This window comes from Hemicordylus capensis, chromosome 1, assembly GCF_027244095.1.
Source record: "Hemicordylus capensis ecotype Gifberg chromosome 1, rHemCap1.1.pri, whole genome shotgun sequence".
NCBI lineage: Eukaryota > Metazoa > Chordata > Lepidosauria > Squamata > Cordylidae > Hemicordylus > Hemicordylus capensis.
The window spans coordinates 262,456,864-262,484,167 of NC_069657.1; the positions used below are offsets into that span (position 1 = coordinate 262,456,864).

The window sequence follows — 27,304 nt, forward strand, 5'->3', positions numbered from 1 at the left end:
TCAGTGTTGACTCCTGGTGACCACAGAGCCCTATGATTTTCTTTGGTAGAGTACAGGAGGGGTATACCATTGCCATCTTCCATGCAGTGTGAGATGATGCCTTTCAGCATCTTCCTATATTGCTGCTGCTCAATACAGGTGTTTCCCCTAGTCTGGGAAACATAGCAGTAGGGAATCAAACCAGCAACCTCTGGATTGCTAGTCAAGTCATTTCCCCACTGCAGCATTACGCAGTTTTCACTTTACTATACCAAACCAAACTGTATTTTAGTCTCCAGAGTACAAAAGGCTCTCTGAGATTAATTCCAGACATAACACCTCTTTTCCAGCAGAGGGTGTTGTAAGTTAAATATTTTTCTGACAGTTTTGAGAAGTCCTTGATGCTAAATGATGATGGAATACAAAAAGAAAGCAAGTTGGGGCATGATCTGGAGGGGATCATGCAGCCAAATGCTTGACTTGGTTTGTAAAATTCTACACTTTATTTACTGTGGGATGCAGTGTTGCATGGCAACCCAGTGTTGTGTGTATGAAGGCTAAGCAAATGTTTCTCAGTGTGTAATGAAGTGTAATTTTCTACTGTTTACTGCACTTATCGTATTTGTTGCAATGTGGATTTTGTTGCATGTCAGTTACAGAAAACATCAGAGTGTGTTTATTTTTGATAATATAAATTCAGAGACTGGAGAGCAAGATCTTCTGTTTATGTGATTCCAATGTTGAGCCAAAGTGACTGCTAGTACTTAGCTAATCCAAGCTGAGGAAGGTTCCCTTATGTTTTAACTGAACAGTCCATTTTCAGGGAGAGACAACTGACTTATGCCTGATGAACACATTCTGAGTTCTAGCCAGGTTGCGATCATATGGTGGTGGTGCATTGTTTTAAAGACTAGAGCTGATTGCCTTTTTGTAGTGCTGAATTCTTCTGTATTAAGTCTGGCTTCTGAGCCTGCTATCAAGGAGAAGGTTAATGGAGATAAACTAATCTTACTAAATTCAGAAAGGTAAAACACCCTGATTATTAAATAGACATCACAAGGTTATGCAATAGTTTGTAAGTTAATGTCATTGGAGGGAAACCCCAGAGATTTGGAGCACTGCTCCTCTGACTTCTAACTGGAAGACAGGCAGGCAAACTGGAAGGCAGGCAGGCAAATTGCATTCTGATTGTAACAGGCTTCTGGAGAGGGACTCTCATTATACCAGCCTAGAAGACTGAGCTTGAGATCAGAGTTACTGTACTTCAAATGAGGCTGTGAAGTTTGTGAGGACCCATCCAGGACCTCTAGTTCTGTACAGAGCTTCTTGGTATTCTGAGGCTTTTAGACTGCAGCCTAGAGCTTCTTATTAGGCAATATGGGTTACAGAATCTGATGCAATATGGGTTTCCAGAATTAGCTAATCTGAACCCATTTCAGTTTCAACCCATTGGCTCTAGTCCTGTCTGTGAGCAACAGAGAACAAGTCTGCTATGTTTTCCTCTGTGACAGCCCTTCAGATATTTGAAGATGGCTTTCTTATTTTCCCCCAGCCTTCTCTTCTCCAGGATAAACATACCCAGCTCCTTCAGCTGATCCTCATAGCACTTGGTTTCCAGGACTCTTGCCATCTTGGTTTCTGTCCTCTGACACCATTCCATTTGATAACAACCTTTTAAAAATGTGAGGCACAGAACTGGACACAGTATTCCAAGTGAGGTCTGACCAGTGCAGAATAAAGTGGAATGATTACTTCTCATGATCTTCTGAAGAATTGTACACATGTACAGATGTGTACTTTGAATAATTGTACATGTGTACACTATTCACATTGTAAGTGCATTAAACACAACAGCTGCATTCACACACAACACCAAACTGGAGTTGAATGGGACAGAGGTTGGAATTTGTGTATGTCTGAATGTGTGAAACTGCAGTTTTGCAGCAAAAGTAACCTGTGGTTTCCCTCACCAAACTCCAATTTGTACATTTGGTTTGTAGTGAGTTTCACTGCTCCAACCTGAGATTTGAAGGCGGCAGTGTTCTGTCCAAACTCAGATGCTACCCTAATTGGGCTTTTATGCTGTTTCTGGAACCCAGATCATAGAGAAGGTGGCCCAGACCTGCCGAGGAATGTGTCCACTCCATGCCTGCTTTGGTACTCACTGGTTCCCTCTCTGAGCACTTGCCCCTCCCCTTGTCTCTGAGCTGCTCAAGCCATTGCCCAGCAACAAGGAGCCCCTCGTCTCATCTCAAGCTTCTAAGCCTGTCAAAAGGGAAAGTCCCTTGGGGGCTGCTTTCCACTGTGTCCGTTGTCCCCCCCCTCTGGCAACCAGGAGAGGGAGGTGATGGTATGGCAAGACAGGTACTATGTGTTTTGGTTTCCAAAAATGAACCGATAAAGAAGTATGTTCACATGCAGTCTATGTGGCACCATAAACCAGGCAATCCAATTTAGATCGCTGCAAAGATAACTTTAAATAGGCAGGGCAGTGCTATCTGTGGTGGGTAAGCCCCACTCAGGAATTCTTGAATGCTTCTGCTCTATTTTTTTTTTTTTTGCACAATAAAGTTGGGGAAGGGGACCTATCCCCTCCCCCCTGAGTAAAAGTATGCAGTCTCTGGCATTACCCATGAGAAGAACCATCCAGCAGGAGCAGTTTTGCCTCCAGTCACAGGAAAGATTCCTCCAGTGTGATGATGACAGATGCTGCTTCAGAGCAGACCGCACTCCCATGAGAGTGAAGGGCCGTGGAGAGACCCATGCACTACTCAGCAGAAGAACCATACTGGCACACACAGGGATGGAGCCAAATATTTAATAATGTGCAAAGATGTCCCTTCTCCCAAGGGCTGCTCTCTCATAAGAGTGAAATGCCATGGAAACACACATGCGGAATGGATGGCAGCTGCCACCCAGCCTGGTTGCTCAAGAAAAGCAAGCTGTGGGAACGGGTATCCTGGCAACACCTTTCCCTGTCCTGGCAACTGCTGTGAAGAAGCAGTCCAGGCAGTCCCTTTGCCAGTCTGGTCGTCCACTGGCACATATCCATGTTTGTTTTTGTAGGCCACTCTACTTTCCTGGGATCGCTGATAATCGGGGCTCCCTTCACTCCAGATTCTCCATGGCAGCTGATCTGCATATGCTGCAGCTCTGGTCCAAACCCAGGAAATTTGAATGAGAGTAAAGATTACACTTTTTACTTAGTGCTAGCTTAGTCTGCCCACCCAGGACTGCCAAGAGTGGCCACTATTCCTTGGGAGTATGAAAGGGTTGCCTGGAGAGAAATGGGTAATGGTGTACAAGGTCTATTACTTACCAGAGAGAATGGGGGCCCCATGCAAGTGGTGGGCCCTTGATTTGGATGCTCTACCTCATGAGAGTGCAGTCTGATGGAGACCTGAACTTGTAAGCCTCTGAGAGCCTCTGGTCCTCCCCAATGGATTGAACCTCTCATGAGAGGGCTAATCCCCGGGCGGCAAGTCAACACTGGGGCAGGAGTATGCGTGAATGTTCCTGGACTGCTTTGCCCAGGGCTGCCATTGCAAGAGCATCCTTTGTCACAGTAGACAAAGGATGTGTTCTTTGTACCCAGGATCCTTTGCCCTCCCTCATATTCCTATTCCCTCCTAGGAAGTCATCATGATCCCTTCCCGGAGTAACATAATAATAGTGCTTCTTTCCATCCCCCTCATTGCCAGTAATTGTGCTTGTGTGAGACTGTTTTTCTGTGAGGCTCTTACATGAGCATGGGAACTTCTCAAATAATACAGGCAACAGAATCTGCACCCCTGCTCCACCCTGACTGCTTAGTTGTGGCAAAATGCCCAAATTCCACAGCACTACTGTAGAAGTCTCATCTTTAGGGTGTTGTTCAAGTAGGAAAATGTTCTCAAAGATGGCACTGTGGTGGATGACCTATACTTCAAATAAGTTAAACAGAACTACAATGTTTTATGCATGTAATAGACATGCAACATATAGTGGCCAACAATATTAAACTGAACAAGAGTACATGTCAAGGTTTTCTCAGAAAAAAAGAGTCCAAGCATTGAGGCCACATTTCTTAGGCAGCGGCAGGACTGACAAGGTCTTAGAAGCCCTCATGAATGGCAAGCCAAATCTGGACTTCCTATGTGGTGCTGTGCCGAATGGATGCCAGTGCTGTTTTGGCTCAGATTTATGGAGGGTGCCTTGTAGGCCAGCTAGTACAACTGCCTGCTTGATGCAGGAGATCTGGAGAGAATGTCTTCAACAGATGGTTGTCCAGCCTCTACTACTTGAAGTGTGGGTGAGCTCACCACACCCATTACCACTAACTAATGGTAATTAGTTCCATTATTGAACTGTTAAACTTTTAAGTTTCTGCTTGAATAAATGCACATGGTTATATGCCAAGTAGGGAAGTACTATTATTGTCCCCCATGCCTTGGAAACAATTACACATAATGATAGCATGTTGCCTAAATTTTTATTTTCTGCATCAGAGAGGTACATTGCCATGCTTCGAAGTCAGTGGACTCTGCCACAAATCTCTTAAGATGAAGTAAATTCTGTCCTGTTAACCTTTAGGGAGCATTTGATCTAGGATAGACTTAGCTCAGACTTCTAGATCACTAGGTCATGACACAGACAGATAACTGAAGAAAGTGACTGATTTCATAGGTGGTGCTGTGGTACGGGATTAAGCTGCTTTGTGGTTGTATTCAGAGAGAGGAGATGCTGATGATGGAGTATTTCATGAAGATGGGGAAGAGCATTTCGAATACTGATTTGGCAGTACGGTGAGGAAACCTGGAAGCCAAAGGGGTATTGAGTAACACTGTATATGAAAAGAAAAGAAAAGAAAAGATTTGCACATGAGTTCCAAAAGGTGAAGGTGACACACATTGATTAGACAGTTCACAAAAGCTTGCATGACAAATCAATCTAGCAATCAATCCTGTTTAGGCAAGTGGCACAAAGTGGTCTGAAGAAAGGAAGGGAGGGGTCTTAATTCTAGATATTTGTAAGTACATAGCAACCCGAGGATGATGCTTCTTGATAGCTGTTGAGAGAGCTGTTTATTTCCAATGGTGAAGCTGGATTCTGACAAACGGAAGAATTGACAGAAAAGGCAGAACTGACTGGTGTCTTGGATTACTAGGGAATGATAGAATATGTAGTTAAGGACGTAAGAACAGCACTGCTGGATCAGGACCAATACCCATCCAGTCCAGCATCCTCCTTCACACAGTGGACCACCAGAAGCCTCTAGGAAGCCCGCAGGCAAGAGGTGAGGGCATGCCCTCTCTCCCCTGCAACTGGTATTTAGAGATGGACAAGGATGCCAGTCAATTTAGGAGAAGAAGACTTGAACTAGCACTCAGCAATGTCCACCTTGACCCGACAGGCTTCATAAAGAGCAACTTGAGAGGGCTGGAAAAAATGCCAAACCTGTTAGACCCATGAAGAGAGAGAATGGGAAGAACAGCAGAAGAGGAACCTGCCCCCCCCCCCCGCACACACTCAAGCCAACTTGAAACAAAAAGGGCAAATGTATCAGATGTGTCAGAATGATAGGCTACAAAGAAATTGTGAACCATTTAGAGAATAGGCTGAAGGGGCCAAGGTGATCTGAATAACTGCATCTGACCTAGGTGGCAGTAAAATGCTGAAAAGGGCCTACAGGGGCACTTATGTATGTTATTTTAAACTTGAGCGTATGGTTGCTGTAGCCAAAAAGGCCAACACTGTTGTGGCTTGCATTAAGAAACCTGTTATTGCCAATGCCTAGTTGTCATTGAGTGAGGTAATGATTGCACTCCATGCAGGATGTGGTTAATTGCCACCATAATGTGAGAATACCAACAACAAGGAAAGGATAAAAACAAGAGCGGCATGTATAACAAAGGGATCAGAATGGGATCTAGTCTGCCTTGATACCTTCAGCCTAAAAAGATAGAGCAGCTTAAAAACCAGAAAATAAAACAAAAATACTCAGGAGGAGGAAATGTTTTACGTGATCCAATCCTTGGTGCAGAGGATAAGGTTTAACTGCAGGCTTTTCCCAATGGTTGGCTTAAGCCTAACACTCAGATCAGTACAGCAAACAAATATGTTGCTTGGCGTAGCTGAGGAGCAGCCTTACCTGGAGATCTTCAAACTAAGGCTGGGCAAACATCTCTCTGGGATGCTCAGAGTGGGGGACTGCTTTTAGTGCTCACTGGATCCTTTTAGTTGAGAAAGCTACTCCATAGAGTTAGTAACCTGAGATTCTCTCTTTGAGTATAAGAATGGCTGATTGGCGTTTCACTGTGGGTATTGTGAATTAACCTCCAGCATAGTTTTTAGTTTGGATGGATGCCACTGAAGAAGGCTGGAACAAGCCAGAACACATCTGGCAATCAAGCATAGTGGTGATGCAGAGAACATAGAACTCAACTAGAGGACCAGTCATCTTTCTTTGTCCCTGTAGAGTGCATAAGAGGCTCTGCTTGGGAAACAGTGAATATTATTTCTACCATGTTGTATACTAAGATTTTTGGAACCAATCTTTGGATGTAGACCCATTTCTGAGAACAGAACTCTGTGCATCCAGGTGGGCATACCAAAATTCTATGATTGACAGTATCTTGAATGACTCACTGCCTGCTTTTGTTGGTTTATTTGTACTGACCTTTTTACTCATGTTAATATACACCTGTAATTCCATAAATCTGGGTTCTTTGGGGTTTTGTTTTAATTGTGAATGAACCTTGAGTGAGTGAACCTGTCTGTTGTTTCACTTCTTAAGCTAGCCCATCAGCAAGAGGCTCTTCCCTTTCAGTCTCATCTCATGACATGGTGTTTTGGTAAGGTTTCCAGTGTATCTGTGATATGCAGGACATGGACTGTAAGGAGTCTTTAGCAGAAGTGTTTTCTGTTCACAGTGCTATGAACAACTCATCCATCAGTCCTTGGTGACCTTCATCCTACCCCTCAGCACTGAGCTCTTTTATTTTATTTGTGTGTGTGTGTATCACCTGAGGCCAAACTAAACATAAGAGCTCTGTTGCAAAGTATTATTTAATGTTACCTTTTCCACAACACCAGAAAAAAAAGGGGGGGGGATATACCACTTATGTGTGCAACTTGTCTGTCTAACTGAGAACTTCTGAACATTAATAAACTGAGGGTTGAGTAATTCCCTTTTGATAAATGGAGCAGTGTGGCTTTTTTTGGGCCCTGTTGGATATGCGAGAGACTCCAAGATGAAGCAAAGCTGTGGAAGTAGGCAGGAATGGCTCTGCTTGTTTTGGCTTCCCTGAATGGCTTTCAGCCTGAAATCAAATACCGGGAGCATGGGGAATGTTGGCTTCTGAAGTCATGATTGTACTCTGAACTTCATCCTAAGGCTCTTGCTTCTTAATAGAGCTCCTTTTTATGTGAAAACTTGGCTCCAGGCTACCTGGAAGCCCATTTGTAAACACTCTCTTCATCATAGGGCACACAGAAGTTGGCTTCCTAGAATACTCTTAGAAAGTTAGTTGAACAGTTTGGGGGCACTTCCTTCGTTGATATAATCCAGTCACACTGCATGATGTCTGTACATCAGCTGAGAATGTTGCCCATTATGCTATAAACTAGTACAAAGCCAAATGTTCTCCAGGCTTGACTCCTGTTGCTGCAAAGGTAATGGTTTAAAAGAACCCCCCTCCCTTTTTTATAGCAGTTTGCAACTGCTCACACACTCTCTTTTCCTAACCTGCACACTTGTTTTCCTCTCTCTACTGTTGCTTCAGTGGTGGGTTTTCCTTCTTGTTTGATTGCTCCTAGAGTCACTCTCTGGCCAGTCAGAGATCATATACCGGATACATCCTGAAGCTATGTTGTCAGTAAGATTTAGCTATTGGCTGATGTCACCATGGGCAAATGAAGTCTACTAAAGTGAGGCAATGCTTCCAGTACATAGCTGTTCCTAGCCAATCAGTGATCACTCAAAGAATGCCAACATTTCTCATTCTACTTTGAAAATTGCTCAGAGCTCCCTCTTGATCCTGATATTTTCATTAACTAGGCCCCCTGTTTCAGCTCAGTAGTATTATATATGGTTAGCTATCAAGAACAATCACAAGAACATTTGCACTACTGTTAATTAGCCACAAGGAAGATACATAATCGTCTGGGTGTGTGTGTCTTCATAGTTTTTAGCAAAAGGAGGAGAATGAGCCTCCAGCACTCATAGATCTCTGTTTCAGTTGGAGGCAAATTGCAGCGGTTGGCTTGCCTTACAGCTGCACGGCTTTCCAGCATCACAGATTCACGTACAGGTACCTGAATTCAGGTACAGGTACCACAATTCACAGGGTTCGGGTACACAAATCGAGGGAGCTAACAAATAACTGCCCACCTGTAATGCTTGCCCAAGAAAGTGTATCAAGAGTCAGCTGAACTTGTGTCTGCTCAAAATCCAGATTCCATTTAGTGAGAAGCTGATCTTTAGAGCAAACATGTAGATTCTTTGAGTGCAAAAGCATCAATTGGCTCAGCCGAAGAGGGTGTCTAATAGAACTGTAGAGGTCCAAAGGAGGTCCAAAGGTAAAGCAGATACCTCATCTGCTTTGAAGTCTGAAATGATACCTTGGACACCCAAAGGAATTTTTATCGGGGTGGACTTGGTTGATAACCTTGTAGTTAGGTCACTTGCTCAAGTAATGAAGAACTTTCTGCGATGTGCCTGCTGTTCTGCTTGTGATGCATTTAGGACTGATGAGAGAGATTCTGTGCTCCGATTGGGGTGAGTGGCAATTAGATAGATTAGTCTTTATTACTAGTGGCAGTTGGGGCTAGTAGCTCTTTGTGCATCCATGTAGTTTCAAAGAGAGTCCAATGGTTTCAAATGGAGGAATTCTTTTTTCATGTGAGTTGTAAAAATTTTAAGGCAAACTTCAAGGAAGTGTGATTCATGTGTTTTCCCAGTGTAATGTGGTTCCTTCTGACAGCGCCCGGTGGTTAAGAAAGCAGCATTAAGGGATGTGCAGCAGTTGCTCTCCTGTACAATACAGGAGTTGTAAGAGTCTGCTTTTTGATTCAGCGAGGGGAAACCTTGAAGCTTTCACAGCCACAGTAAGAAACGAAGGGTTTGAGCTTGCCAGCCTTTCTTCCTATTACGTCAAGGCATCACACAGTTTTAAAGCTTAGTAAAAGTCCTGTTTTCCTCCCTCCTTTAATCCCAAGGTAAATGTTAGGCAGACAGCGCCTCTGCTTTGTGCATTAAAGACCTGACTGAATGTTAAAAGCTTGCAAGTGCACTTAGGGGATTGTGAAAAAGCCATTTGGCTGTGAGTTAGCGCCAGGAGCTGCCATTTTGCCGATGGGGCATGAGGGAAGGCTGGTTGGCCTCCATAACTTCACAGCTACTGCAAATATCAGCTGGCGAATATTGTGTTATTTCTGCCAAAAGCCTGGAAAGCAAACAAGGGGAGGGGGGCAACTCAGGTTAGGCAAAGCGTTTTGAACTCTGTAGGGTTTCTTTACCAAAACTTTCCATGCGTGAACAGTAGCTCCTGAGTGAAAGCCTTGTGTGGAGACCCTGTACAGGAAAAACAAAGTTTCTCAAAACTCCGTTCATTAGCATCTTGGACTTGGTTTGAACTTTAAGCGCTTAAAAGGCTCCAAAACAGAAGCTCCTTTCCTTTAGTGAGGTAGATTGTACATGGAGGCAAGGGTTTATGATGTGATGAGGAACAATTTATAATGTAATGCACTCACCACTTTCCAAAGTAATTAAGTTTCAGGGGCAACATTACAGGGTTTAGTTTGCTTTCAATGAGAGAGCACATTTTTGGTAATATTTATTTGATTCATAAATAAAAAAGCAGGTGTTAAATGGAGACCAGTAAGCATGATGACATGGCGGCAGATACGTTACAGTGCATCTGAACTCCAAGGAGAGACCATGTACCCCAAGAGGCTGCAGCTTCCACCAACAGACAGTTCCCTCTGTTGTTTCAACCTGTAAAATGCTCCTCTGAATCCTCCCCTGAAAGTGAGTTGCCCATTCAGGAAACATCCATAGCTATTAGAAAATACTAATATTCCTTCTCAAAGAATATGTGAGAACTATGAGATACTCCCCTTAGGAGATGGGTCAGCTCTGGGAAGAACACTTGCATGCAGAAGGTTCCAAGTTCCCTCCCTGCCACCCAGAGGTGCACTTAGCCATGGAACTTGGGGATCAGGTCCATGGCCTTCTGTATCTGGGAGGGGGGCTCCAAATGATTGGGGGGGGCTCCCCAGAGCCCTGCCACTGCTCTGCCACTGCCCCACCATGCCAATATTTGCCATCTTCACTGCTAGGCGGTGAGCCAAGAGGAGCAGGCCTTCCCCGTAGTGGCGACTTCTGCAGTGGCTGGTGGGCCTGTGCAGTGTGCGCACCTGCACAATGTGAATATGGAGCGTCGCATGCCCGTGACGTTGTGGGCTTGTGTCACTCCTTATTCACACTGTGCAGGTCTGCCCACCACACAGGCCCACCAGCCGCTGCAGGCACCACCATCACAATAGGGGGAGGTCTGCTCCACTTGGCTCACACCCCCCAGGGGTGAAGATGACAAATATCGGCAGGGCGGGGCAGTGGCACAGCGGCAGGACTCTGGGAAGGTCCCCCAGGTCATTTGGAACCCCCACCCCCAGATGGGCAGCAGGTATCTATTTATAAAAAATAAGGGGGGCCTCGCGGCATCTGGGGGCGGCTCATGGGGGGGGCCTCTGAAGCCCTTCAGGTCCAGGCTGCTTTTGGACCTAAGTATGCCCCTGCTGGCATCTCCAGATAGGGTTGAGAGAGACTCTTGCCTGCAACCTTGGGGAAGCTGCTGCCAGTCTGTGAAGACAATACTGAGCTAGATAGACCAATGGTCTATCAGTATATATGGTATATATACTCAGTATATGGCAGTTTCCTATGTTCTTAAAGGCCCTGACTCCCTTCAGGCAAAGCCCCAGCAATAGCCTCATCCACAGTCATCAAACATCAAATTGACAACAATAAAAGGAGCAAATCAGAGAAGGGAATATATAATCTGCTGGATTCTGAGTAAAACTTTGAAGAATGCAGCAATTTACTTATCCAGCATTTTAATTTTTTTGGAAACACACGGGGAAGCACATTCTCAAGAATGTGGTGGTAACTCTTAGACCGCCTTCGGGTGTAGCATGAAACTGCGAGTTGATGAACCCAAGGTTAACTACCAAAACCAAGAACCACACTGCCCATCGTAGTCCAACTGTGGCCTGGGAACCACTTGTTTATGGCAAAGGAGCCCCTCCCTTCCCCTGGTCTGCCAAGGCTGAATCCCAGCAAGTCGTGGGCCACTCACATCACCAAGCTGCTGGCAGAGGGTCAGGCTGTTGTTCGGCAGCACAACTTTCCTTTCCTTTACCCACAAGGAACAGCACTCTGCATTTAAGATGCTCCCCCTCCCCCAATTTGTAACATCAAAGAACTTGGAAAAAAACCTAGTCTTGGATTCAGGTAAATACAGTACCGATTATGCATGTGTATGTACATAAGCCTCTTCAGGTTGATGCTGCCTATTGGTACCTCATACCTTGTTAAAGGCTTGGCTGTGGTAGAGGAGATTGTCCTATGATCGATCTACTGCTTGGAACCAGGGTAGTGCCGCCCAACAGGGTGGCTGTTGCATGTTACCATCTTAGCAAGGTTGGCCCACCCATTAAAGTTGGCTAAGCGTTCGCTTAGGGCACAAAGCCAGCAAGGGCAGCAACAGCCTGGGTCACGTGAAACTCAGGCTGTCGCTGCCCTCTGTTCCCTCCCCATGGCTGTGGGCGGGCGAGTGATGGGTAGCACCCACCCACTTGCCTGCCCTCCTCACTGCCTCCTCTACCCACCACTTTCGTGGTGAGTGGAGGCAGCGACAAGGAGGGCAAGTGAGCGAGCAGATGTTCCTCATTGTCCACCCGCCCTCCTCACCTCTGCTGCCACAAAAACAGTGGAGAGAGGTGGCGGCAAGTAGTGCGAGCAAGTGGATGGGTATTTTATTGCCCACCCTCCTCCCCACTGCCACAAAGTGGTAGGTAGCAGTGGCGAGAAGGACAGACGTGCACTCCCCATCATCTACCCACCCTCATGCCCGCTGTGGCCAGGATGGTGCCCAGGCCGGCAAGAGAGTTGATGGTGGGCACCTGGGTGGGCTTTGATGGGGTGCACCTGAGCCTTGGGCCACCCCTGCATCCTATAGTTCTTGCTGGATGTAATTGCCCACACAGTAAACGGGTGGAATGGGGGAGGTTAGTAGAACAGATATTACCCCCATGCAGATTCCTAACTTGGTTAATAAAGTGGTGTGGTCCATCTTGAAACCCATTTACACGGCCTTTTGCCTTTGAGTGTGAGAAGATGGAACCAAAAACAGATTCGTACTGGCCAATGAGATAGATTCAAAGCAAGCCCAAATGAGGATATATTGGTCAATGCACATTAAAATCTAGTATGGGAGCAGCTTCGTATAAAATATACCCATGCAGCTTGAAGGCTTTGCACCAGACAAAGGTGCAAATTCCTTGAAAATAAAAACTAGTGGTGTGCATGGAACCACACCTCTGTGGTCCAGCACTGGGGAGGGGGGCTCTTTAAGGGCAGGGGAGGGTGTGCTTACCCATCCCGCCACTTTTTCTCCTCCAGCGCTCCAAATGCTTTTTAAAGCATTTGGGGCGGCAGGGCACTTCCCTTTTTAAAGCATTTGGGGCGGCAGGGTACTTCCCTGCCGCCCCTCCCCTGTTCCTTGGCAAAAGGCTTCAAAAGCCTGACTGTGCATGTGCACGTCATGTCTGTGCATCGTGTGCGTGCATACATCAGACGTGTGTGTGTTTGTCTGTGCGTGAGCAATGCACGCACACATGCGATGTACAGGCGTGATGCGCGTGCATGACATGCACACGTGCAGTCAGGCTTTTGAAGCCTTTTGCTGAGGAACGGGGGAAGGGGCAGCAGGGAGGTACCCTGCCACCCCAAATGCTTTAAAAAACAGGAGCTCTGGAGGGTGGGGGGAAGTGGTGGGAAGGGTAAGTACACCCTCCCCCACCCTTAACGGTCCATCCTCTGGCGGCGAACTGCCTGACCGGCCCTAGGTCCGGACTGGTCCAGAGGCCTTTAGAATGGCCTCTGGACTGGTCCACGCACATCCCTAATAAAAGCCCCTTTTAGGTCTTGGGGATGCATATTACACTGCTGGGGGAAATGGAGAAGAAAACTATCTTAAAGATAATTTTGGCACTTGTCCAGTGTGGACTAATGACATCAATCAACTTTCCTCTTCTACTCTCGGCTGCATCCTGCCAGAAGTGGTTCTCCTTAGATCTGTGGGTGTTCAGCAGTCATCTTTGGTTGACAATTAAACCCAAAAGGGTGGATGTGGTTCACACACACAGCTCCGCATGTGGCTAGTCTGGTTGCAAGCTTGATAGTGGCTCTGCTTAATCCTGAGATTATCACCATATAAAAGCGCCTATGATGTGTTCATTGTCACTAAGCCTTATAGGGAAAGCACATAGTAGAGATGAACTGGAACAGTTAATGCCTATTTAGAAGAATGAGGTGGAGGTGGAAAATGCATATTTATGTTGCTTTTGAAACCACACATAATGGGAGCAGGAAGGAATATGGATTGTTGGTATGATTGCTGCACTGCAGAGATGTTTGCATGTTTGCAGAGAAGTTGCATGGCTTCAACTCTAACAATAATGGTATGGAAGGGAAGGCATATGAAGCAATTCACTGCAGAAATGAACATCCATTTATTCACTCAACTCCCACAGATCAGCAGAAAAAGCCTTAGTAGAAAGAACCGACCAAGTGGGCCACAACTTAGCAGGCATCTGATGAGTAAATTCTTCAGTTGAATCAAACCAATTGACTACAAGCCCTATATATCAAATGACTTTTCAAAGGTAAGTACACAGCTACTGTATCAAGGTCAATATATTAAATATGCCCAACATATCTGCTGTCGTTGGTTCAGCTTTGACCAAGATGGTGCTTTGTGTTACATGTGACTAGGTAATTTGGATGATGACTTTTGAATATGGCAGTGTCATGAAAATGATTACAAGTTCTTCCAGCTGCCTGAAATGTGACTCTCCTCATATTGCGTGATTTACTTTGACCCAGAGTTTACTTGAACTTAGCCACAGAACCTGCAACACATCACAACTTTGAAACATGCCAGCTACATCTGAGCATGATCTCGGAGGTCAGAGTCCCTACTGTTGGGTGTTTGTCTGACCTTTCTTGCTGGGAGACATTGCAAGAAAAGGATTCAAAACACAGCCCCCTCACCAGAGACTCTCATGAGAGAAAAGCCTGTGATGACTTCACCTGCATGCCCTGAGGGGCTAGTCCTGCCTTCCTCCACCTGACTCTGGAGGCTCTTTCTCAGAACCTTTAGCAATGCAGCAGAGTTCTTCTTGGGATGTGGATAAACAGTCTGAGAAAATTGAACCCTTGAACCCTGAGATTTCCTTTCATATTTCATGTTGGAGAAATTTTAGTTCTAACTCCTAGACCACACCACCTCCAGAGTCAACAGGAAATGCCACCAGAGCTAATGCCAGATAAACAGCCATGGGCCCCTTAAGCACCAATAATCTTTCAAGGGGTGCAGTGCTAGAACTACTAAAGTGACAGCAGGACTACTTATTCCTACTTATTCACCTGTCTGGAAAGTAAGCAATATATTGCAGTATTCAATATGTAATAGAACTCTGTCATTTTTGTTTATGTGCAGTTGTTGTTTTCCTTGTGAAGTTGCCAGAGCTAATGTGTCCTGAGTGGATTAAGAGTAAGCTTGCTTAATCAGTGAGCAATTCAATTTTTTAAAATGTGGGGCTCCTATTTCACTAGGGGAGATCTCCACCATCCTGTTTGGTTCTCCTCCAGCTCTAGCTCCAGACATCACACAGTGGCCGCATATGCACGTAACAGGAAACTGGAGGTGAAGGAGTCAGAGTTTGACAAACCTGTATGTGTGAATGCATGAAACCTTGGTCCCTGTCAGAAAAGCAACCCAGGTTTTCCCTTGCCAAACTCCAATTTGAAACTCGCCTTGTACTTGAGGCCACTTCCAGACACTGCAATGAAATCAGAATGGAGCTTTAAACATAGTTTGGTTTGATATTTGAACTAAACCAATGCTGCTTTGGTTCAGTGCAACCTTGGTGAAAGACAAGGGCACTAAAATGGCTGAATTCTTTATTCCTGATCTTCCCTTTTTGCTCAGGGAGGTTCACAATGACAGTGACCCAATTCAGATGTAATGGCAAACAATTGTAAAATTAAGATATTGAGTTGCAGTTTGATCCTGCTATGATGACTTTTTATGGTGTCTACAAACTATAGATTCTTCTATGGATGAAGAAAGAAATTATTGATGCAACAAGAAATTGTGGCTTTTTTTTAAAAAAGGTAATTTGAAACTTTTAAGTTTTCCTCTTGTATGCATAGAATGGTGTCAGGGGTGAACAGACATATATGGCTCATAAATATATCAAGCCAGCCCTCACCTCAGAAATCTCAGGATTTTAGATGCCTCCAACACGGCAACCATAAGTTTTTATCATATAATTGGCTTATTTATTGAAACTATGCTGGGGGACTGAGGCTGACATCAGAAGTTGGAAGCTGAATCATATTTTCCTTTCTGCTCATCGGTATTTGTAATGTGGATGTCTTTGCTTTTGCCCTTGACTTGGTGGGAGTTCAGGCAGCTCCTTTGCTTCTGGTTCCTGACCACTATGAAAAATGAAGAATTGCATTTAAGTTTACTTCTAGTATGGGCCATTTCAGACAAAAGTGGTCCACTGGGTTAGCTGGGGAAGCGGGGGAGAGAAAAGAAGAGGGAATGAAGTACGTAACAAAATAGAGGGAGGGTCTACAAAAGATTTCAACCATTTGTTGCTTTTGCTGGCTTGTGAAAATCATTATTATTTTAAAAGCTAACTTATTATCCCAGGAGGTCCTGTAAATATTTTGGAGTCTGTGTGTACTGTGATGGCTACATCATGTTCCATTCTGAATTCTTGACTCATTTTCCCAGTTAGCTTCAGTCTTTACCTCTTCAGGGCCTCTCGGCAATCTAGGGCACTTCTTGAGCAGAACCATAGAGGTTCTGAGCAGAACCACAGAACCACCATAAATCAGCTGCAAAAAAGCACCTTTTGGTGAAGTGCATGAACATGGCTTTAAAAACTGTTCTGGTAAAACTAATCCAGTAAGGAAAAGGTGGGGGAAGGGGTTGGCAGGGGGAAAATGAGAGAAAAAGGCAAAACCAGCTTTGCCTTGTAGTGTGCAATTGGAGTCAAGCTTCCATGGAAAAAAGCTCGATGGCTGTGGCTGAGACTTTCTGAAAGGCATTATTGTCTCAGAGCTGAACTACATGTTACAAGAAAAATACTGAGCTACTAAACCCATGTCTGCTTCATAATACGAATGTGGGGTCAAGGTCTGTTGCATAGTATTGTGGGGGAATCCTCCCACTCATAAAAGGTCTGCTGTAAATATCCACTATTCACTCCGGGCTTTAGTTGAGTAATTAGAGGTTTGAGAAACCAGTTTGCCAAGATAACATGCAGTGGGGTATCATAGAATGCATCCCTGTCATACCCACCTGTCAGCCACTGTAGGGTGCTGCCTGCAAAGATTCCTCATTTACCGAGTGAGTGGCTGGGGGTGGATGGAAATTCTCCTCCCCTTGAGCTCCAAGCAAAAGTGCTGACTCTGCCCCACATGATCAGCTCACTCATCTCTTCAGCTAAAGCTGAGCAGACCCAGCTAGGGTGGACCAAGCGGCCTTCTCTTCACCAGCAATGTTTTGGAAGCAGCAATAGAGGCGGCAAAGAACGCCTGCACTCTTCACCAATAGTTAAGGGAAGCTGGCAGAAGCAAGTGGGAAGGTGCTCCAGTTGAAAGCCTTCACCAGCTGCTCAAGAGAAACAGGGGAGTTTCACTGTAAGGAATTGGGGACTCGTTGTGATGAAACAGAGGTTTGTGTTGCTTGTCAGTATTTATGTTTGGGATATGAGCTAAAGTTATATTGGAGGTTTTGTAATGAAGGTAATAGAGGTAGCAAAAGCACTGTAGTGATTGGGCAGGGCGGATTCCGTATGCAGATTGAGTGAGAAAGTCTGTGTCTGTGACAGTTAAGGTCAGTTTAAGTCAGTTAGAGTTAGGGTTGTTCTGTTAATGGCTGGAAGATGTGCTGGACTGTAGCTCTGTGAAAAAGATCAACGTGTTATTTTTATGTTCAGGCAAGAATAAAACCTTGGTGGTGGTTGATCCTGAGTGGCATCATTTGCTGTCAGTCCTCATGCGAGGACAGAAGGATAGTGGTGCAAAGGAGGCACAGTGGCCCTGATTTGCTCGAGGGCTCAGGATGAGAGCCGTAATGTACCTCAAGTGGTGGCAGCTGCTGATGCATGTCTGAAAACTTCCAGATGAGATGTCACAGCCACTGGGAATGGACTGCATGTCATGTCATGCATGCCAAAGGTTTTTCTGCTCTGAGAGGTCCAAAGAGCCATTGGCAAGTGACAGCGAGGGCAGCAGGATCTCCGAGGGTAGTTGGGAGTGGCTGCAAGGGCAGTAGGAGCCGTCCATGGTGAGCAAAGGGCTGCACCACCGAAGTGGCAGAGGAGGAGGAGCTAGAGAGATGTTTGCTGTCTGTGAGTACCAAACCATTTCTGCCTGGTGCTCACTTGAGGACCTAGTTGTAAAAAATATGTGGACCCCTGTTTATAATATGGGAAAAAATGGAATAAAGCTGTTAACTTTAAAAAAAAACAAAAAACCAAGAATTGCAGTCCTAAAGCAACATCCATGTGCCTCTCAACACTTGCCTGTGATGACTGGCTGGCCCCACAGCAATAGTGTGTGTTTTCCCGCTCTAACTCGAAGGACAAGAGCAGAGTGAGAGTAGGTGCCACTGCCAAGTACTTTGCTGCTCATGAAAGCTTTCCTTCTGGGGCTCCTACCAGCCTCAGGGGCATGGCTTTTGTTGGGACTGTATCAGGAAAGGGTTAAATATCCTTAAATTCAAAGAGAGCATGCAAAGCTGAAGTATGTCTTTAGAATAATGTGGTTTGGCCCTTGGACGCCTGCTTTCTCCTATGACACAGGACAGCAGGATGCCTCCACATTATATGATGTTGACCAGCTGCAAAAATGTGTCATGGAGAGGGAAGCAGCTCTGTGTTTTTCCTTGGTCTGCTATTTGGCCTTTTTTAGTAAAACAAGTAAGAATTAAGGCGGCAGAGCTGGTGTGTTGGGTAAAGGAAAATAATGATTGGCACTTGGTTGTCGCCCTATTGTCAAAATAATTCAGCTGTGGGAAATGGCAGACTGCTTGCTTTTCCTTTTGGTTTGTGTTGTGAATTTTGACATCTCTTGCTTGGCATCCTTGAAGGTTAGGTTAATCTGTTTATTTTTGCTGTCTGTTACATAATGATGCTATCAACTTGGAGATTTACACTAGAATAAAGTGCAAACTGAGTGCCAAATGATAAGTCAAACAACCAAGCATGCACAACTGAGCAGCCTTGCCTGATTAAGAAATTACAGATGCTCGTCTGATGTTGAAGCCTCTTTAAAATGGTTTGCTATCTTAACAGATATCTGAAGTTGTCACAAAATGTGTTCTTTGTACCCTTTCCTGGTTATGTGACCGAAAGCTTATTTTACCTTTAATATTCAAAAGGATTACATTGATTTCCTGTCTTCTTCAAGAGGTGAAAGCTCAGCTGAACAGCTGTTTTTCTTATATTACCAAGAGTTGTAAATTTGAATACAGATAACTGTTCTATGCTCAGCATGGCACTGGCATGGTGGCCTCTATACACTTGACTCATTTTTATGTGCAGTGCATGAACTTGAGTGTAAGGAAAAACAATCAAACATTTTGAAGCTCATATCCTGTTTTGATCACTTAGGGTTCTTTAAAAATGTCCTTTGCTAAACTTCAGTGACATTTTTTAAAAAAAATGCAAATTGCATGTCACACACATGCATTTTGCTAGGTGTACATGGGGAAAGCATGCTTTCTGTTTTGGCAAGTTTACTCTGAATATTGCTTGAATTCATTTTGATTTACTTCTATAAGAAGTAAACAAACTTAACTGCACAAATTTAGCAGGCTTATTGTAATTTAGCAGTTCAGATTCTGAAACTATGATATTTCAAGTGAATGTGCACATTTGGTTATTTGTAAAGATTTATTTGGATCTAATGAGAAACCTTAGATTTTCTGTGTAGGCAGTAAAGATTGTATACGGACAGCATTTATAGTGGCAGTCTTCATGTTTCCAGACTGTGAATGAACAACAAGGGTGGAAAGAGAAATGCAATAAAACATGTATAATTGGGGTGACTCTGTGTGTGTGTTGTGCAGTTCCAGTTTATGCATAGGAACATAGGAAACTGCCATATACCGAGTCAGACCATTGGTACATCTAGCTCAGCATTGTCTACACAGACTGGCGGCGGCTTCTTGAAGTTGCAGGCAGGAATCTCTCTCAGCCCTGTCTTGGAGATGCCAGGGAAGGAACTTGGAACCTAAATACTCTTCCCAAAGCGGCTCCATCCCATACAGTGCTCACACATGTAGTCTCCCATTCATATGCAACCAGGGTGGACCCTGCTTAGCTAAGGGGACAAGTCGTGTTTGTTACCACAAGACCAGCTCTCCTCCATGTGATGTGCTGTTGCATTAAGTGCACTTCATGTTGAGAGTGGAGTGATGAACTGCAGAATGTGACAAAGTATGTGTGTTCTATACTAGGTGGTTTATGGAGAGGTTTTGATGGACATTATTGATGCACTTCTTGGATGCTGAATGGCAAACAGAGATGGGGAGAGACAGCTATTGCCTCATGTGGAAGGAATAAAAACTATCTGACAGTTTTTATTCCCTTTTCACCTTAAGCACAGTGTGAAATACTGACATCCTGAGCAAATTGATGGAAGGGATGAAGGCAGAAATCTGACCTCTTGGTCTTGTCACTAACAATTTGCATAAAGATCCAAGATAATGGCAGAGTGAGGAATGCATCATGCTGGGTTATTGCCACACCTTCCTCTGGTCTGTGAGCTTCTTGGAGGTATCTTGCAGGCTGCTATTGGAAACCGAAGGCAATGCTAGATGGTTCTTGGTCTGGTTTAACAAGGCAACGTGTGTTTAAAGAAGCTACCTGCATGGATATGTTTCCTAGGGAACTTTGGATATAAGAGAGAGATGGAGCATTTCCAGACAGCAAGCTTTACCGCGAGGCTTTACTGTAAGTTCGAATCCCGCCCCCCCCACCCACCAATGGACCCCAAAGTGGATTTTTTTAAGCAAATGAGTAATTAGAGTTAAGAAAGCTCAAAGCCAGGCACTGGATTCAGACGTACGCTATAACCGCAGTTAACCCTGACCGAAGTTAAAATTCCTAACTCCAATTTGTGCTGCAGACGTACAGCAGACCACTGTTAGCTTAACTGCATGGAGTTGAAGGAGAAGGGGGAGTTGAGGGAGAGGCCCTCCCTTCCGCTCAGCCTCCCAGCCCGGTCACAGCCAGTTACGCGGCCAGACTCTGGGTAAAATGTCACCGTGTCGGCCGCTCGGCTGCAATTGGTGACAAACTCCAGTGGGCTGTGCCAAGCGAGAGCATGCATTTTCAGAGTGCTCCGCCAACCCTCAGCAGGGGAAATGCTTTGAAAGCCCTGCAGTGCCAGCACTGCCTCTGCCAGCCATGGCAAGTGGCCCCATACCCTGAAAGCACCACACCAACTCCATTTTCCGGGGGGATTCCGCTTCCAGTGCCAGAGGGAAGAGGAACCCACATTTGCTAGAATGGGATATGCAGATGGGGGAGGGCAACGGATGCTGGGGGTCTGCCCCACCATAACCAGGGAAGATGTTGTGAGGGAAGACCCCAGCAGAGCACTCCAGCCAGACGCATTACAAAGCTGCTGCAAGCAGAGTAGGCTATCACTCTCATGAGAGGGCCAGTCTACTGGGGATATGGCTGGTCCCCACCTCCAGATTGCGAGTTTTTAATCTGGGTTGCCCACTTAAGCACCAAGAAATCCAAGGGGGGCCCTACTCTAGGCCCCCCCCACTATCTTTGCTGGAAAATAGAAAGAAGAAAGTGCTACTTCCCTCTCTCCAAATCCCTCTGCAGCCTTGCACATACTCAGGAGGACATCCCCACACCCCATGTGCCATAGCCCAGCCACGTGCATAGCCATGGAGTGGGCCAATGGGATGTTACATTCACTCAAGTTTTTAAAATCCCAGGTCCGGTCCACCTTTGTGCTGTATGCAGATAAACGGACATGGGGAATCGCAGGAGAGGGTATTTTCCTCTGCTCACCAGGCCCCAGGGCAGTTTGGTTGATCACAAGGGCTGCTGGAGATGGCACGCCTGTGCACAAGTGTCAGTCGGTCAGTGGTCAGTCGGGGGCTGGCTTCCCTGGCACATTGGTTGCCATCCCTGGGAGCAGGATAGCAGTCTCTGGGACACCCCTGCCCAATGGTTCCCAACACAGCTCTACTTGGAGCATCCATGGTCTGACACTCTCATGAGCAGGCGTAGTCTGCATGGGCTTTGGTACCCATTACTGTCACAGAGAAAGAATCACTCCAAAATAAGGAGTGATTCTGACCCTGCTGGCCCTGCTCATGAGTAAGCCAGGGTTGTAAACCCTGCAAAGAATAAAAAATAAATAGAGCAGATCTCCCTGAAACCTCCTCACATTCTTCCCTGTGTCAACCTGTAAGCACCCAAAGGGTATTTAGACATTCCCTTTTCCCTTGCCCTGGCACATATGTGGCACATATGTGGTGGGCTGCACACCACCATGGACCTTTCTACCCATTCAAAACTCCTGGCTCCCAGTCTGCCCTCCCTCTGTATGCAGATCTGCAGGCATGGGAATGGACAGGAGAGGGGAGCCCCCATTCTCCAGACACCACCGGAGAGCGGGGTGGCTGTTCTGGGGCGCTGGAAAGGGTACGCATGTGCACATGAACGTGTGGGCCAACAGGTACACAGTATCGCAGCAGCTTGTCTGCCGTCCCCAAGACAAGGAATGTCTTTCTTGAGATAGTTATCCCCACAGTTGTAAGCCAGAAACTATCCTTGCTCTATTCAGAGCACCCATGGCCTGACGCACTCATGAGGGAGGTGTTAGGTGGAGAAGAGGAGGGATTGCCCTCTTGAATCAGAATCAGTTCTGCTAATTCTGGGCAATCCTCTCCTCTCCTCTCCGATGATCCATCTCATGAGCTGTCCAGGGGTCTCATGCCCAACAATTCAATCAATGTGGTTAGAACATAGCTGACACTTTCACTGGCAAGACAAAGAAAATTGCTGTAGATGTGAGATATGATATTGGTCAAAGCTAAGTGGAATCTCTGCAGTGCAACCTACCACGTTTACAATAAACTATAATCTCAGACAGATAGGATGCCATCTGGAATAGGAAATCTCTTAAAACAATTTCAGCAAGAATATGAGACACCACACTTAAATTAATACACAGATGACATTGAACACTGGTAAAACTTCACTATATTAAGAAAACACTCTCACCGAATTGCTGGAAGGGATGCCAGGACCATGGGACATTTATGCATTTATGGCGGGAATGATCAGAAGTTAGGAAATAGTAGGAACTCATTTTTGGTATAATTTCAGATATAATAAAACAGATCACAATGCCAGATCCTGCGCTTGCACTACTTTCCATTTTTAAAACAGATGATAAACAGCTCCTCCCCAAAGACCTTATATTACTACTTTTGGCAGTTGCTAAGAAGGAAGTAGCTAAAAACTGGAAATCAGAAAAGCATTTCACGGTATTAGGATGGTTAAAGAAGGTCTGACAAATCGTTCTTGCAGAAAAACCTACTCATCATAGAAGATTAATCAACTGTCTGACAAAAGAAGACCAGTTTATGCTAACCTGGCATTCTTTTATACAGTATGTAAACAAGGTACCCAATGGTTGCTATCCCCCTGCTGATCAAATAAGCTTACAGAAAGATACTTTTTCCTAATTAAGAGATAGGTGTGAAACTGCTCCTCGCTACTTTACTATTTGGTATTATTGTTTACTATAAATGTTTGTATAAGTCAATTTCTTCTCTTACAATGGATAATTTGTATACTACTATCCACCTATCTGGACTATAACACTGTTCACTGTTTGTTTAACATTTCGGGGGTTACTTAGTTATGTGTAAGTTGTTTCTTTTAAAAAAGGGGTGGGGTGGGGAGAAGACTGTGATTGGAAGTGATATGGAGATAACTTTGTGATGGGGACAAACCAAGAACTGTAATCCCCAACGTAGGATTAAAACTAAAGTGGGAGGAGAGAGGAGGAGGGTGATGTGGCCAGTGGCCACTGACTAGCATGGACAACTTGACTAAGAGGGATTCCACTCCTAACGTAGACAAGGGGACATGAGACCCCTGTCTGTTCTACCTTGCCCTAGAGCTACTGTATCTGATGGACTGCCAGTGCCATCAAGACTTGTCAATTGATCATAGCACATCATCTGGGAAAGGTCTATAGGTGTTGGAGTAACTAGCCTGCTGTTGTGGGGAGCCCACCAGTATCTGGCAGTTAAGGGTATGGGTGTGTCTAAGAACTTTTGGGTCAGACTAGGGCTTTGCCTTTTGGAGGAATTGTTTCCTATACTCTCAGCCATTCCAAATAGTGTGAAATTCAACACTCTTAAATTGGTCTTTGCATTAGAGCTTTATATGTAATTCCCTAGTCTACAGATTTGTGGGGACACCTATGTTGGGTGGTGGTGGTGGTGGTGAAGGGATTTGTCATTTTCTTGACCAAAACAGCATATTGCCTGGGATATGCATGTTGGTTCTCCTGGTTTATCTATCCACCTACTTGTTACAGTTTTGATTTCTATGCTTCCCTTAGGCACAGGAAATAGGATATGCAAAGCATAAAGGTTTACTCCTCAGTCTGACAAATATTGCTTGGCTATATTTTTGGCCCCATGACCAAAAGTCTGTTGCCTTTTTAGGGACAATCTTCTTGGATGTGTTGCACCAGGTTGCTGTGGCAAAGGCTGCTTTGGATTTTGACCACAAGAGGAAGCACAGTTAATGAAGAACGGTTTGACCAGAAGGCTTTTACTGAAACTTGAAAACAACTTAACTTGAAATGTTTGCTTGTTTAATAGCAGAGTATGGACAACTAACAAGGTCAGTTTATGACTAAGGCAGTGTGACATAGCTATTGGTTTGCACATACTTTGTATTTTTATTTTGAGACTGGAGTCCAAACAAGTCCCATTCTTCCCTCCAAACCTGAAGTTGCTAATAGCTTTTGAATGGACATGATACGAAGCCTCTGGAAACTGTATGTACTTGAATCCAGATCAAAAAGCTCATGAGCTTGACAAATATTTCTCAAGGCAAATGATTCTGAGTGGCTGTTTTTGGAATTAACAGACAATGAGGCTTTGGGTTACTCTCTCTTTCGCTCACCTTGGAAATGCCACAGTGGGAACTGCCTTGCTCTTGAAGTAGGACCAATCCAGGTACTCCAGGAAGTGGTGTGCATGATTCAGTAGGTGGTATGCTTCCTTCTGGGTCATACTGAATCAACATTTTAGTGTGGCATTGAAAGATGCCTGAGACATGAAACCAGGGCCATGATGTACCTTTGCTTTTATCCCTTTATTTTTGAGTGGGTTAGACGGGCAGCTGATCTAACTACAAATAAACATTGCAATCATGGATTGCCACACTTTGAATGTTAGTCTGAAAACAGTCAGTGTTTTGAGCTGGCAAGTGTAAGTGTTGATAACTCTGATAGTAAGGGCATGCTGGAACAGCTGTAGTCATACCAGTGGAAAGATAATAGCATATACTAGGGAAAGATTTGTGATACAAATTCTTTTTAAAAAGAGAGCCAGTAATTGTGTTCATGGTCTGTGTTGATGAGCTTCTCCAGTTACATTGTCTTGTACCCTGCCCCTTCAATATAAAACGACAGGACCAGCATTTCTCTATAAACTTGAGTATGTTCTATGTACATTTGGATTCCCAAGAATAGAGCAATGGTGCTGTACTCCTTAATGCCAGCACAAATACAGTTGTGGCAGTGTACACTTGGCATTGAAAGCAATAGGATGCAAAGCATTATGGTGTTCCTTTACCGGCAATTGTTCATTGGCAGGGCTCAGGAAATCCACTAGTCTATTTGTCTGTGACAAGTGAAAACATGCTTGATGACAGTGAAACAAATCCTGACGAGTAATGTACCAATATAACTTGACGAGTAAAAATGTTTTGTCTGGCTGGTGAACAGAGCCAACATTTCTTCTGAGATTTTTGTATGTATGCTATGACATTTTCTTCTTCTTCATCCAGCTCTGTTCAGATTTTAACTTTTAACTGCTGGTCGCTTACTGCAATAAAGTTTCATTCATTCATTTTTTGACCCCTGTTCATTGGGCTTTCCTTCTGTGGACCACACGATGGCACATATTTACATGTGCTCATTCTGAGCCATAATTCGGGTTAACTCCTGAATGATGTGTTTCAGTGGTGGTATAAAGGTCAAAAAGAAGTTAACCATGAGCTTACTCTGGATTATTTTGGGAGATACACTGAATGCTGGCCACATGCCATGCACTCTGATGTTGATATATTGCTCTCCAAATATATTATCCAGTCAGTAAGGGAATGTCAGTGGGCATGCTACATTGCCAGCATTCAGTGGCATCTTTTTTAAAAAATCCAGGGTGAGCTCATCAACTCTATGCCAAGAGTGATGGGAGTTGCCCAACTTCTGTAAGAAAGTGCCTCTGAACTTGCAGTGATGCAAGTTGATAACAAAACTGATGTCGCCTCAAATTGCTAGTCTGTGTTGCAATTGGTTAAAGATTGATCTGCACTGTACAAGCCCATAGACACACATTCCATGAAGTCACTGGAGAAGACATGTGCAGAGATCCCAGGTGATAAAGCCAAGGCTGCTACTCAGACATGCAGCTCTGAATGACAGAATGTATGAAAAATTCTTCCAGGTATCAGCTATGGGAGTGATTTCAGTCTATATAAGGACACTGGGAAGCTCTCTAAAATAGCTATGAGAGTCTTGCTGATGATTCTGCTGATGATCCTTTTGACCCAAGAGGGTGAGGGGTTATATGCTGCTGAACAAGGAAGTCCATGTCATTCTGTCTTTGCCATGATTTCCTGCCTCTACTGAATGCACTTGGCAGACAGCTTTAGAATGAGATGTTGTCACCAGCATCAAAGGTAACATCAGAGTCTGTGGTTGCTCTCCAGATTGTGGGAAGGCATACATCTCATTTCCAAACTGACCTGAACTTCCTCTGAATTGCATACATGCATCCTACTCACAGACCACACTAGAACATGTGGCCTGGGACCTGTGTAGCATTTGTGGATGGAGATGGGAAGGAGATGATCACATGAGCTGTGGCCTGTTTAAAACCCAGAAGTTTATAAATGAGGCAGAACAGGAAACTGCGTCATTGGCGTTCTCATGTGTTAGCACATTCTTCAGTAATTATGCCAGCTTAAACATTGGTTGTATTGCAAGCCACCCAATGAATACTAGAGAGTAACTTCTCCTCCCCATCACTCTCAGAGTGAGAGTTGGGGAATGAGCCAACTTCAGGAGGTTGAAAGCCACAGGAGCAGGCCATGAACTTCAGTTCTGGAAATCACAGGAAATGCTGAGCGATTTAAAGAAGGATCATACTACTGTAAACCTATCAAGGAGCTTGATTCCCTTATGCATACCTCAAATTAACTTTTCTTGTTGAGTCCAAAGTAGCCTGGCATCTAAACAAGGATGTGATTGGGACAGGATAGCAGAACTTTGGACCAGATACTGCCTGTTTATAGGCAGATGGAGGAACGGGTGTGGGGGATGGATGCAACATCCAATTTAATGATTTATTTACAATGTGTATGCCTTACCTCTCCATCATAACAGAATTTCAAGGTGGTTTACAAAAATCCACAAGAGCATCCTCTAAAACCACAACTAAAACAAAAGTGAGCTAACAGGAGCAGACTTCAACACCAGTCATCAAAACCCCAGGTTAACAAAATTTTGTGTTAAAGGCCAAAGGAGAGTCTAAATGAATATTTCTGAGGATGTTCTACCACCACCACAGAGAATATCCTGTCCCTAGTCACTATTCATCTAATTTCCAGAGGTGGGGTGATATCCAGGGTAAGGGCGGGGGGGGGGGAGAAAGATTGTGCTATTGAGTTGGTGTCGACTCCTGGCGACCAA

The 27,304-nt window shown here is 44.8% G+C and overlaps 1 long non-coding RNA gene across 1 annotated transcript; it reads left to right on the forward strand.

Moving 5' to 3' along the window:
* The first annotated feature begins 17,179 nt into the window (after nt 1-17,179).
* On the forward strand, nt 17,180-25,460 carry LOC128344789 (uncharacterized). The gene is made up of 2 exons (XR_008316049.1): nt 17,180-17,676; nt 24,045-25,460. It is a non-coding gene; the product is annotated as an uncharacterized LOC128344789 (long non-coding RNA).
* The last annotated feature ends 1,844 nt before the right edge of the window (nt 25,461-27,304 follow it).